The sequence below is a fragment of the Lotus japonicus genome, chromosome 2, assembly GCF_012489685.1.
Source record: "Lotus japonicus ecotype B-129 chromosome 2, LjGifu_v1.2".
Lineage (NCBI taxonomy): Eukaryota > Viridiplantae > Streptophyta > Magnoliopsida > Fabales > Fabaceae > Lotus > Lotus japonicus.
In genome coordinates, this window is record NC_080042.1 from 85,138,884 (window position 1) to 85,153,901 (window position 15,018).

The window sequence follows — 15,018 nt, forward strand, 5'->3', positions numbered from 1 at the left end:
GCCTCAAAAAATAGGATAAACAGTTACCAATCACACTCAGCAACTAAGTTAGCATGTATGTTGCATGAAATGCAATGCTGGGTAACAAAATGCATTCCGGAAGAAGGATGGACATCAACGAGACGGCCCTAACACCAGCCACGGTGGGTACCTTCCTGCTCGCGTGTCTCTTACACCACACAAAAGTAGTCAGATCAGCAGTGAACCCGTAGGTCTGCCATTCCGTCTGCTACTGAGGACCACCGTAGTGTCCTAAATATGGAAATCCGGGTCTTATGACCATTTTGGAATCCACCGAGGTCCGGTATCACGCCGTGTATTAACCTCAAAATGAGTGCATGAATGCAAGTGATTAGCCAAACAACGTCTCCGACCTCACCCGACACGTCGCCACGTGTTCTAGATAACTTAAAGTCTCTAAAAGAATACCCTAAGGTAAATGTCGATTCTGCGACAAAATACAATTAATCATAAACAAAAGAGTGCAGCCACTCACGACAACTCTTCGAGTCATCAATGCTCTCACGAAGTCTCACGCTTCTGTGGAGTCTCACACATTCACAAAGTCTCACGCTTCAGTGAAGTTTTATGCTTTCACAAGGTCTCACGCCTCAGTGAATTTACACACTTGCACGAAGTCTCACGCTTCAATGAAGTTTCATGCTGTTCACGAGGTCTCACGCCTCAGTGAAGATCCATGCTTTCCACAAGGTCTCACGCCTCAGTGGAGTATCACGCATTCACAAGGTCTCACACCTCCGTGAAGCTTCTCGGCTCATCCCTTGGATGGCTAAACAAACTGCTCCCAGAGCGAATGAGTATCAACATACCCAAAACTCGAAATCTTCCCAACACTTGGATCCGACGACACTTCTCGTTTTCCAAAACTAAACTTCAATCCAAAGCTTGCATCCGAGATTGTTATCTTTATTTAAAGGTTTAGAGGTTGTTTAATATCTTATGAATTTCTTTATAAAAATAGCTCTTTTTAGTCTTATCGTATTCCCTATGAGTTTCAAAGTTCCCATAACCCAAGTAATTCCCTGAGAAGGTCTCGATCCATTGGAGCATGACAAGGTCCGAACTCCGTTCGTCCTTTTAAAACTCTCTCAAAATCTCATAAAAATTCGGCATGACCTGCCCGTAATCCTCACTTTCCAGAAACATAGGCACGAGTGGAATAGCATCATTGAAACAGCTCAACCAAAAGACATAAACAGCATATTCCAACACATCCTAAGTTAACCATGTAGCACATAGCATGTGAATCATTTAGCACACAATATCATGGCATCAAGTACTCAACAAGTTCGGCCGAAGCCTCAGAAATCATTTCAGACATTTAGCAATTAAGTGCATAACACATAAATCAAGTCGAATTTCATCGACACCTAAAGCATTATCTAGTAATTCAGAGAGTAGCCCTCACCGGTGGGTCTTCCAGCTTCCTCCTCCAAATGTTCTTCAAGCTCTTCTCCTTGGTTTCTTGGAATCTCCTCAAACGAACCTTAAGCAAAAATCACAGAAATCAACACCAAGAGTCAGAAACTCAGCAATCAAAGAGTCCTAGGGTTACACAGTACACTACTACCTCCGTGGTACGACAATCTAACGCGTTAAGACAAGTTTTCGAAAAATCGGATTCTCCTCCCCCCTTGATATAGCTCTCGGCCACTTTCCTTAGTTGGGAGGGTCGATTTTTCTTCGATCAAACTTGGTTCCTAGGTTAACATAAGCCGTAACTAAGACGGTTCTAGGCTCGGAAAAATTTTCGGATCGAAAACTGATATAGGGGTAGTTTGGTCATTATTTTTAGCTCAGAATTTCAAAATTGGATTTTTGAAAAACAAATTGGATGGGGACGTCCACAACGACGTTTATGACGACAAATCCTACTAGCACTAAGCCAAGTCGATAGATTAGAGCGTAAAGGTTGCGACTTTGGCGAAAAATGGGTATTTAGGGTAGAAATTGATCCCGGCGGCATTTCGTCGACATTTGACAAAATCTAATCCGCAGAACACGCTCAGGAGCATGCAGGGAAGAAGTTTAGACGCTGAAATCAGCTGATTTGAACAGTTTTTCAAAAACCTCAAAATTTTGAACTCAGAAAGTCGCAGGAGAAATGGACAGAAACGACGATTCGAAGGAGAGTATAGATTACCTACCTCGAGGTCTTCGATTAGTGACGAACGGTGAAGCAAACGGGCAAGAAACGACGAAGATCCGGATCTCTCTCTCTCTCTAGAAACTCGCGGCTTGGAGGGGTGGGGAAAATGGGTTTTGTGAAAAAAATCTAATTTTTCAAGCTATTTATAGGTTTTGGAAAAAACGGAAAAATGATTTTTTTGCGATTCCGATTTTTCCTGCGCGTTCCTCTGCGCATTCTAAGATAGGTTCTGGCGACAGAATTCCAGAACTCAAAATAAAATTCTTGGAATTAAACCAAAAGATCCAAAATCGGCATAAGTCGGTGTAAGTCGGTTTATCCCGAAAAACTACTTTTTGCAGTGATCGTCGGACAAGAAAACTTCCTTCTGAAGAAAGATTAGGAATGATGAGAGAAGTAGGTGAACGCGGGTGGAATCTTCATTTGAGTTTCCGGATAGAAAAAGTCTTCATCGTCTGTCGATCTTAGGTTTTTCGAACTATCAGGGATTCCGTTTCGGCAAACTTCCGAGAATTGGAATTTGACGTTCGTACTTTCCAGGATTTCGCATCGAAATGGTTGTTTAAGGACGGAAAAGAGAAGTTCTAACATTTCTCTGAGGATTTTTGGAATTAGTTTCCATCGTGTCCTAAAGCGTAAATTAACTATTCACTAATACCTTTGACCTAGGATTAAGCGTATGTTAGTCGTGCTATAACTCTTTCGGTTTTTCGATACATTCTTGGACTTTTCCTGAACCTCTTTCCTTCCCAAATTTATCTTAATCAAATAACTCCTTTATTTTATTCACTTATCCAAAACGTTAAACTTGGGCCTTACACTCCTAAAAGTCGAATCTCCATTCAAGTTCTTTTTCAAAGATATAGCTCGTTAAGTTAGCTCTGTGTGGCCTCAATGAGACTGAAATTTGGCGAATTGTAGCCAGTTTTGTGATCCTTTTGTTCCAGACTATGTCGAGAATTCGATGTTTTTGAGCAGCAGCGTGTCACAGCTTCCGGCAATCGCGGGACCCTCTTAAAAGTCGAATCACCATTTAGGTTCTTTTTCAAAGTTGTAGCTCGTTAAGTTAGCTCCGTGTGGCCTCAATCAGACTAAAATTTAGCGAATTGTAGCCAGGGCAGTGTTCCTTTCGTTCCAAACTGTGTCGAGAATTTGATGTTTTGAGCAGCAGCATGTCACAGCTTCCGGAAATCGTGGGACCCTCTTAAAAGTCGAATCTCCATAAAAGTTCCTTTTCAAATTTGAGCTCGTTAAGTTAGCTCAGTGTGGCCACAATCAGACTGAAATTTCAGAACTTTTAGCCAGGGCTGTGTTCCTTTCATTCAAGACCGTGTTGAGAATTTTATGTTTTTGAGCAGCAGCATGTCACAGCTTCTGGCAATCGCGGGACCCTCCTAAAAGTCGAATCTCCATTTATGTTCTTTTTCAAAGTTGTAGCTCGTTAAGTTAGCTCCGTGTGGCCTCAATCAGACTGAAATTTGGCGAATTGTAGCCAGGGTTGTGATCCTTTCGTTCCAGACTATGTCGAGAATTTGATGTTTTGAGCAGCAGCATGTCACAGTTTCCGGCAATCGCGGGACCTTCTTAAAAGTCGAATCTCCATAAAAGTTCCTTTTCAAATTTGAGCTCGTTAAGTTAGCTATGTGTGGCCTCAATCAGACTGAAATTTTGCGACTTGTAGCAAGGGATGTGATCCTTTCCTTCCAAACTGTGTGGAGAATTTGATATTTTTTAACAGCACCATGTCACAGCTTCCGGCAATCGCGGGACCCTCCTAAAAGTCGAATCTCCATTTAAGTTTTTTTTCAAAGATATAGCTCGTTAAGTTAGCTCTGTGTGGCCTCAATCAGACTGAGATTTGCGAATTGTAGCCAGGGTTGTGATCCTTTTGTTCCAGACTGTGTCGAGAATTTGATGTTTTTGAGCCGCAGAATGTCACAGCTTCCGGCAATCGCGGGACCCTCTTAAAAGTCGAATCTCCATAAAAGTTCCGTTTCAAATTTGTAGCTCGTTAAGATAGCTATGTGTGGCCTGAATCAGACTGAAATTTTGCGACTTGTAGCAAGGGATGTGATCCTTTCCTTCCAGACTGTGTTGAAAATTTGATATTTTTTTGCAGCACCATGTCACAGCTTCTGGCAATCGCGGGACCCTCCTAAAAGTTGAATCTCCATTGAGGTTCTTTTTCAAAGTTGTAGCTCGTTAAGTTAGCTCCGTGCGGCCTCAATCAGACTGAAATTTTGCGACTTGTAGCCAGGGCTGTGATCCTTTCATTCCAGACTATGTCGAGAATTCGATGTTTTTGAGCAGCAGCGTGTCACAGCTTCCGGCAATCGCGGGACCCTCTTAAAAGTCGAATCTCCATTTACGTTCTTTTTCAAAGTTGTAGCTCATTAATTTAGCTCAGTGTGGCCTCAATCAGACTGAAATTTCAGAACTTGTAGCCAGGGCTGTGATCCTTTCATTCCATACCGTGTTGAGAATTTTATGTTTTTTAGCAGTAGCATGACACAGCTTCCGGCAATCGCGGGACCCTCCTAAAAGTCGAATCTCCATTTAAGTTCTTTTTCAAATGTATAGCTCGTTAAGTTAGCTCCGTGTGGCCTCAATCAGACTAAAATTTGGAGAATTGTAGCCAGGGCAGTGTTCCTTTCGTTCCAGACTGTGTCCAGAATTTGATGTTTTTGAGCAGCAGCATGTCATAGCTTCCGGCAATCGCGGGACCGTCCTAAAAGTCGAATCTCCATTTAGGTTCTTTTTCAAAGTTGTAGCTCATTAAGTTAGCTCTGTGTGGCCTCAATCAGACTGAAATTTGGCGAATTGTAACCAGGGCTGTGATCCTTTCGTTCCAGACTGTGTCGAGAATTTGAGGTTTTTGAGCAGCAGCGTGTCACAGCTTCCGGCAATCGCGGGACCCTCCTAAAAGTCGAATCTCCATTTAGGTTCTTTTTCAAAGTTGTAGCTCGTTAAGTTAGCTCCGTGTGGCCTCAATCAGACTAAAATTTAGCGAATTGTAGTCAGGGCAGTGTTCCTTTCGTTCCAAACTGTGTCGAGAATTTGATGTTTTGAGCAGCAGCATGTCACAGCTTCCGGAAATCGCGGGACCCTCTTAAAAGTCGAATCTTCATAAAAGTTCCTTTTCAAATTTGAGCTCGTTAAGTTAGCTCAGTGTGCCACAATCAGACTGAAATTTCAGAACTTTTAGCCAGGGCTGTGTTCCTTTCATTCTAGACCGTGTTGAGAATTTTATGTTTTTGAGCAGCAGCATGTCACAGCTTCTGGCAATCGCGGGACCCTCCTAAAAGTCGAATCTCCATTTATGTTCTTTTCCAAAGTTGTAGCTCGTTAAGTTAGCTCTGTGTGGCCTCAATCAGACTGAAATTTGGCGAATTGTAGCCAGGGTTGTGATCCTTTCGTTCCAGACTGTGTCGAGAATTTGATGTTTTGAGCAGCAGCATGTCATAGTTTCCGGCAATCACGGGACCCTCTTAAAAGTCGAATCTCCATTTAAGTTCTTTTTCAAATGTATAGCTCGTTAAGTTAGCTCCGTGTGGCCTCAATCAGACTTAAATTTGCGAATTGTAGCCAGGGTCTTGATCCTTTCGTTCCAGACTGTGTCGAGAATTTGATGTTTTTGAGCAGCAGCATGTCACAGCTTCTGGCAATCGCGGGACCCTCTTAAAAGTCGAATCTCCATGAAAGTTCCGTTTCAAATTTGTAGCTCATTAAGTTAGCTATGTGTGGCCTCTATCAGACTGAAATTTTGCGACTTGTAGCAAGGGATGTGATCCTTTCCTTCCAGACTGTGTGGAGAATTTGATATTTTTTAGCAGCACCATGTCACAGCTTCCGGCAATCGCGGGACCCTCCTAAAAGTCGAATCTCCATTTAAGTTCTTTTTCAAATATATAGCTCGTTCAGTTAGCTATGTGTGGCCTCAATCAGACTGAAATTTTGCGACTTGTAGCAAGGGATGTGATCCTTTCCTTCCAGACTGTGTTGAGAATTTGATATTTTTTAGCAGCACCATGTCACAGCTTCCGGCAATCGCGGGACCCTCTTAAAAGTCGAATCTCCATTTAAGTTCTTTTTCAAATATATAGCTCGTTAAGTTAGCTCTGTGTGGCCTCAATCAGACTGAAATTTGCGAATTATAGCCAGGGTTGTGATCCTTTCGTTCCAGACTGTGTCGAGAATTTGATGTTTTTGAGCAGCACCATGTCACAGCTTCCGGCAATCGCGGGACCCTCCTAAAAGTCGAATCTCCATTTAAGTTCTTTTTCAAATGTATAGCTCGTTAAGTTAGCTCCGTGTGGCCTCAATCAGACTAAAATTTGGAGAATTGTAGCCAGGGCAGTGTTCCTTTCGTTCCAGACTGTGTCCAGAATTTGATGTTTTTGAGCAGCAGCATGTCATAGCTTCCGGCAATCGCGGGACCGTCCTAAAAGTCGAATCTCCATTTAGGTTCTTTTTCAAAGTTGTAGCTCATTAAGTTAGCTCTGTGTGGCCTCAATCAGACTGAAATTTGGCGAATTGTAACCAGGGCTGTGATCCTTTCGTTCCAGACTGTGTCGAGAATTTGAGGTTTTTGAGCAGCAGCGTGTCACAGCTTCCGGCAATCGCGGGACCCTCCTAAAAGTCGAATCTCCATTTAGGTTCTTTTTCAAAGTTGTAGCTCGTTAAGTTAGCTCCGTGTGGCCTCAATCAGACTAAAATTTAGCGAATTGTAGTCAGGGCAGTGTTCCTTTCGTTCCAAACTGTGTCGAGAATTTGATGTTTTGAGCAGCAGCATGTCACAGCTTCCGGAAATCGCGGGACCCTCTTAAAAGTCGAATCTTCATAAAAGTTCCTTTTCAAATTTGAGCTCGTTAAGTTAGCTCAGTGTGCCACAATCAGACTGAAATTTCAGAACTTTTAGCCAGGGCTGTGTTCCTTTCATTCTAGACCGTGTTGAGAATTTTATGTTTTTGAGCAGCAGCATGTCACAGCTTCTGGCAATCGCGGGACCCTCCTAAAAGTCGAATCTCCATTTATGTTCTTTTCCAAAGTTGTAGCTCGTTAAGTTAGCTCTGTGTGGCCTCAATCAGACTGAAATTTGGCGAATTGTAGCCAGGGTTGTGATCCTTTCGTTCCAGACTGTGTCGAGAATTTGATGTTTTGAGCAGCAGCATGTCACAGTTTCCGGCAATCACGGGACCCTCTTAAAAGTCGAATCTCCATTTAAGTTCTTTTTCAAATGTATAGCTCGTTAAGTTAGCTCCGTGTGGCCTCAATCAGACTTAAATTTGCGAATTGTAGCCAGGGTCTTGATCCTTTCGTTCCAGACTGTGTCGAGAATTTGATGTTTTTGAGCAGCAGCATGTCACAGCTTCTGGCAATCGCGGGACCCTCTTAAAAGTCGAATCTCCATGAAAGTTCCGTTTCAAATTTGTAGCTCATTAAGTTAGCTATGTGTGGCCTCTATCAGACTGAAATTTTGCGACTTGTAGCAAGGGATGTGATCCTTTCCTTCCAGACTGTGTGGAGAATTTGATATTTTTTAGCAGCACCATGTCACAGCTTCCGGCAATCGCGGGACCCTCCTAAAAGTCGAATCTCCATTTAAGTTCTTTTTCAAATATATAGCTCGTTCAGTTAGCTATGTGTGGCCTCAATCAGACTGAAATTTTGCGACTTGTAGCAAGGGATGTGATCCTTTCCTTCCAGACTGTGTTGAGAATTTGATATTTTTTAGCAGCACCATGTCACAGCTTCCGGCAATCGCGGGACCCTCTTAAAAGTCGAATCTCCATTTAAGTTCTTTTTCAAATATATAGCTCGTTAAGTTAGCTCTGTGTGGCCTCAATCAGACTGAAATTTGCGAATTATAGCCAGGGTTGTGATCCTTTCGTTCCAGACTGTGTCGAGAATTTGATGTTTTTGAGCAGCACCATGTCACAGCTTCCGGCAATCGCGGGACCCTCCTAAAAGTCGAATCTCCATTTAAGTTCTTTTTCAAATGTATAGCTCGTTAAGTTAGCTCCGTGTGGCCTCAATCAGACTTAAATTTGCGAATTGTAGCCAGGGTTGTGATCCTTTCGTTCCAGACTGTTTCGAGAATTTGATGTTTTTGAGCAGCAGCATGTCACAGCTTCTGGCTATCGCGAGACCCTCTTAAAAGTCGAATCTCCATAAAAGTTCCTTTTCAAATTTGTAGCTCGTTAAGTTAGCTATGTGTGGCCTCAATCAGACTGAAATTTTGCGACTTGTAGCAAGGGATGTGATCCTTTCCTTCCAGACTGTGTTGAGAATTTGATATTTTTTAGCAGCACCATGTCACAGCTTCCGGCAATCGCGGGACCCTCCTAAAAGTCGAATCTCCATTTAAGTTCTTTTTCAAATGTATAGCTCGTTAAGTTAGCTCCGTGTGGCCTCAATCAGACTGAAATTTGCGAATTGTAGCCAGGGTTGTGATCCTTTCGTTCCAGATAGTGTCGAGAATTTGATGTTTTTGAGCAGCAGCATGTCACAGCTTCCGGCAATCGCGAGACCCTCTTAAAAGTCGAATATCCATAAAAGTTCCTTTTCAAATTTGTAGCTCGTTAAGTTAGCTATGTGTGGCCTCAATCAGACTGAAATTTTGCGACTTGTAGCAAGGGATGAAATCCTTTCCTTCCAGACTGTGTTGAGAATTTGATATTTTTTAGCAGCACCATGTCACAACTTCCGGCAATCGCGGGACCCTCCTAAAAGTCGAATCTCCATTTAAGTTCTTTTTCAAAGATATAGCTCGTTAAGTTAGCTCTGTGTGGCCTCAATCAGACTGAGATTTGCGAATTGTAGCCAGGGTTGTGATCCTTTTGTTCCAGACTGTGTCGAGAATTTGATGTTTTTGAGCCGCAGCATGTCACAGCTTCCGGCAATCGCGGGACCCTCTTAAAAGTCGAATCTCCATAAAAGTTCTGTTTCAAATTTGTAGCTCGTTAAGATAGCTATGTGTGGCCTCAATCAGACTGAAATTTTGCGACTTGTAGCAAGGGATGTGATCCTTTCCTTCCAGACTGTGTTGAAAATTTGATATTTTTTTGCAGCACCATGTCACAGCTTCTGGCAATCGCGGGACCCTCTTAAAAGTCGAATCTCCATTGAGGTTCTTTTTCAAAGTTGTAGCTCGTTAAGTTAGCTCCGTGCGGCCTCAATCAGACTGAAATTTTGCGACTTGTAGCCAGGGCTGTGATCCTTTCGTTCCAGACTATGTCGAGAATTCGATGTTTTTGAGCAGCAGCGTGTCACAGCTTCCGGCAATCGCGGGACCCTCTTAAAAGTCGAATCTCCATTTACGTTCTTTTTCAAAGTTGTAGCTCATTAATTTAGCTCAGTGTGGCCTCAATCAGACTGAAATTTCAGAACTTGTAGCCAGGGCTGTGTTCCTTTCATTCCATACCGTGTTGAGAATTTTATTGTAACACCCCGATTTCGGTGGCGTCACTTTAGTAACCAAAAGAAAATACTTTAAGCGGAAAAACGTGAATTATTTTTTTCGACAATATAACTAAAGACAGAAAGCAAATAAACTCCCCAACAAAAGATAAAAGGAACTACTATACAACTATATATACATGCCTCGCTAAATACTACCACGTCACGAGTAACCTCCAGTGACGGGTGACAGAAAAGAGTAACGCCCGAAGGCAATATGTACAGTCCAGGATAAAGATACTGTGTCCGCAACACTAACCTACAAAATCTGAGAGCAAGTTGGCCCAGCGGCCTAAGAAAAGACCCCCTAAATCCAACCAGCTCTCTGTGATCTCCATAGGAAACCACACAAAAGCTACCGGTAGGAAAACTACCCTGTCCCCAAAAACGGAAGCATGACGGTCAGAGCATCGACACTACTCCTACACTATCCCTACCCGAGGAGCCCACACTAGCACTCGATCCTACACGCTAGCGCGGTCGTCATCCGAATCTGCATCCAGGACGACTAGGTCGACGTACTCAACACTGCCCTCTCTGTCCACCCTAATGCGCTCCCGCACTGGACTCTCGGGCTCGGGGCCCGGAACGAGATCCGCAACGACAGCAGCAGCAGTAGACGGACTAGACTCCGTCGAAGCCCCACCTACTGGCAACTCCTCAGAAGGGTCCTCATCATCTGAAGGAGATGGTGGCGGTGGAGGTACTCCCAATCCGGGTCCACAGTGTACTCCTGGAGGCAGGTTGAAGCTCACTATGTGCCTCCTCATCACTCCCTCCGTCAAGCGTCCAAATCGATCGACACGGTCCTCCATGATCCGACCGGTGTAGGTCGCACGGTGGCCCTCGGGATCGACCACCCATGCACCTGGGTCGTCTTGGTCAAGCATCTCGTACCTGGTCCCCCCTGATGGGCTGACCATGGTAAACCAATCCCCCATACTCATCTGACAAATGGCGTAGTCCGCCCAAACACACACAGCAGACGCGAGGGTCAACTCCAAAGAATTATATAATTAATAAAACCAGATATAATTATAGGATAATAAATACTCGCCTCTCAGGCTTATAAGTTTTGGGATAGCTTCCTAGGGTTGCATGTATCACAATAAATATAAAGAGCCATAAAAACAAGTAGCATGCCTCAAAAATAGGATAAACAGTTACCAATCACACTCAGCAACTAAGTTAGCATGTATGTTGCATGAAATGCAATGCTGGGTAACAAAATGCATTCCGGAAGAAGGATGGACATCAACGAGACGGCCCTAACACCAGCCACGGTGGGTACCTTCCTGCTCGCGTGTCTCTTACACCACACAAAAGTAGTCAGATCAGCAGTGAACCCGTAGGTCTGCCATTCCGTCTGCTACTGAGGACCACCGTAGTGTCCTAAATATGGAAATCCGGGTCTTATGACCATTTTGGAATCCACCGAGGTCCGGTATCACGCCGTGTATTAACCTCAAAATGAGTGCATGAATGCAAGTGATTAGCCAAACAACGTCTCCGACCTCACCCGACACGTCGCCACGTGTTCTAGATAACTTAAAGTCTCTAAAAGAATACCCTAAGGTAAATGTCGATTCTGCGACAAAATACAATTAATCATAAACAAAAGAGTGCAACCACTCACGACAACTCTTCGAGTCATCAATGCTCTCACGAAGTCTCACGCTTCTGTGGAGTCTCACACATTCACAAAGTCTCACGCTTCAGTGAAGTTTTATGCTTTCACAAGGTCTCACGCCTCAGTGAATTTACACACTTGCACGAAGTCTCACGCTTCAATGAAGTTTCATGCTGTTCACGAGGTCTCACGCCTCAGTGAAGATCCATGCTTTCCACAAGGTCTCACGCCTCAGTGGAGTATCACGCATTCACAAGGTCTCACACCTCCGTGAAGCTTCTCGGCTCATCCCTTGGATGGCTAAACAAACTGCTCCCAGAGCGAATGAGTATCAACATACCCAAAACTCGAAATCTTCCCAACACTTGGATCCGACGACACTTCTCGTTTTCCAAAACTAAACTTCAACCCAAAGCTTGCATCCGAGATTGTTATCTTTATTTAAAGGTTTAGAGGTTGTTTAATATCTTATGAATTTCTTTATAAAAATAGCTCTTTTTAGTCTTATCGTATTCCCTATGAGTTTCAAAGTTCCCATAAACCCAAGTAATTCCCTGAGAAGGTCTCGATCCATTGGAGCATGACAAGGCCCGAACTCCGTTCGTCCTTTTAAAACTCTCTCAAAATCTCATAAAAATTCGGCATGACCTGCCCGTAATCCTCACTTTCCAGAAACATAGACACGAGTGGAATAGCATCATTGAAACAGCTCAACCAAAAGACATAAACAGCATATTCCAACACATCCTAAGTTAACCATGTAGCACATAGCATGTGAATCATTTAGCACACAATATCATGGCATCAAGTACTCAACAAGTTCGGCCGAAGCCTCAGAAATCATTTCAGACATTTAGCAATTAAGTGCATAACACATAAATCAAGTCGAATTTCATCGACACCTAAAGCATTATCTAGTAATTCAGAGAGTAGCCCTCACCGGTGGGTCTTCCAGCTTCCTCCTCAAAATGTTCTTCAAGCTCTTCTCCTTGATTTCTTGGAATCTCCTCAAACGAACCTTAAGCAAAAATCACAGAAATCAACACCAAGAGTCAGAAACTCAGCAATCAAAGAGTCCTAGGGTTACACAGTACACTACTACCTCCTTGGTACGACAATCTAACGCGTTAAGACAAGTTTTCGAAAAATCGGATTCTCCTCCCCCCTTGATATAGCTCTCGGCCACTTTCCTTAATTGGGAGGGTCGATTTTTCTTCGATCAAACTTGGTTCCTAGGTTAACATAAGCCGTAACTAAGACGGTTCTAGGCTCGGAAAAATTTTCGGATCGAAAACTGATATAGGGGCAGTTTGGTCATTATTTTTAGCTCAGAATTTCAAAATCGGATTTTTGAAAAACAAATTGGATGGGGACGTCCACAACGACGTTTATGACGACAAATCCTACTAGCACTAAGCCAAGTCGATAGATTAGAGCGTAAAGGTTGCGACTTTGCCGAAAAATGGGTATTTAGGGTAGAAATTGATCCCGGCGGCATTTCGTCGACATTTGACAAAATCTAATCCGCAGAACACGCTCAGGAGCATGCAGGGAAGAAGTTTAGACGCTGAAATCAACTGATTTGAACAGTTTTTCAAAAACCTCAAAATTTTGAACTCAGAAAGTCGCAGGAGAAATGGACAGAAACGACGATTCGAAGGAGAGTATAGATTACCTACCTCGAGGTCTTCGATTAGTGACGAACGGTGAAGCAAACGGGCAAGAAACGACGAAGATCCGGATCTCTCTCTCTCTCTAGGAACTCGCGGTTTTGGGGGGTGGGGAAAATGGGTTTTTGTAAAAAAATCTAATTTTTCAAGCTATTTATAGGTTTTGGAAAAAACGGAAAAATGATTTTTTTTGCGATTCCGATTTTTCCTGCGCGTTCCTCTGCGCATTCTAAGATAGGTTCTGGCGACAGAATTCCAGAACTCAAAATAGAATTCTTGGAATTAAACCAAAAGATCCAAAATCGGCATAAGTCGGTGTAAGTCGGTTTATCCCGAAAAACTACTTTTTGCAGTGATCGTCGGACGAGAAAACTTCCTTCTGAAGAAAGATTAGGAATGATGAGAGAAGTAGGTGAACGCGGGTGGAATCTTCATTTGAGTTTCCGGATAGAAAAAGTCTTCATCGTCTGTCGATCTTAGGTTTTTCGAACTATCAGGGATTCCGTTTCGGCAAACTTCCGAGAATTGGAATTTGACGTTCGTACTTTCCAGGATTTCGCATCGAAATGGTTGTTTAAGGACGGAAAAGAGAAGTTCTAACATTTCTCTGAGGATTTTTGGAATTAGTTTCCATCGTGTCCTAAAGCGTAAATTAACTATTCACTAATACCTTCGACCTAGGATTAAGCGTATGTTAGTCGTGCTATAACTCTTTCGGTTTTTCGATACATTCTTGGACTTTTCCTGAACCTCTTTCGTTCCCAAATTTATCTTAATCAAATAACTCTTTTATTTTATTCACTTATCCAAAGCGTTAAAACTTGGGCCTTACATTACTACCCTCCAAAAAGAAAGTTTCGACCTCGAAACTTAAGGGTCAGTAAAAAGTTCTGGATACTGTTCCTTGATCTTTTCCTTCAGCTCCCACGTTGCATCGCCGGTGTCCTTGTTCCAAATAACCTTCACTAACTCGATCTCTTTACCCCTCAACTGCTTTACCCTTGTGTCACCAATGCTGATTGGCGGTGTCTCGAAAGACAAGTTATCCTTCAACTCAATGTCATCCAGCTCGATGACGTGCGTCGGATCAGCAATATACTTCCGCAGTTGTGACACATGGAATACATCGTGAACGTTTGATAGAAAAGGCGGTAGTGCGATCTGGTAAGCTACCGGTCCTACACGACGAGTAATCTGATAAGGTCCAATGAACTTTGGCGTCAGCTTTCTTGACTTGATTGCTCGACCAACTCCTGTAGTCTGGGTAACTCGCAGGAACACATGATCTCCTTCTTCGAATTCCAGGGTTCTGCGCCTTTGATCTGCATAGCTCTTCTGTCTACTCTGAGAAGCCTTCATCTTCTCCCTGATCTGTTTAATCTTCTCAGTTGTCTGTTGCAGAAGTTCCGGTCCTACTAACAAATTCTCTCCATCTTGATACCAACATAAAGGTGTTCTACACTTGCGGCCATACAATGCCTCATACGGTGCCATACCTATGGTCGTATGAAAACTGTTGTTATATGTGAATTCAATCAGTGGCAATAGGGTGTCCCAACTGCCCTTATTGTCTAACACGCAAGCTCGTAGCAAATCCTCCAATGATTGGATAGTTCTCTCAGTTTGCCCATCAGTCTGTGGATGATAAGCAGAGCTTAATCTCAGCCTCGTTCCCAAAGCCTCATGAAGTGCTCCCCACAGATGGAAGTAAACTTCGGGTCTCTATCGGAAACGATACTTGTTGGCACTCCATGAAGTCGCACAATCTCAGCTATATAAATCTCTGATAGCTTATCCACGTTGTACGTAGTTCTCACCGGTATGAAATGAGCCGACTTAGTCAGTCGATCCACGATTACCCAAATCGAGTCATATCCTCTTTGAGTTCTTGGTAATGCCACGACAAAATCCATCGATATGCTATCCCATTTCCATTGAGGTACATCCAAGCTTTGTAGCATACCCGCAGATTTCTGATGTTCCACCTTCGCCTTTTGACAGGTCAAACATGCAGCTACATATTCTGCCACTTGTCTTTTCATTCCTGGCCACCAAAAATTCACCTTCAAGTCCTGGTGCATCTTTTTCAT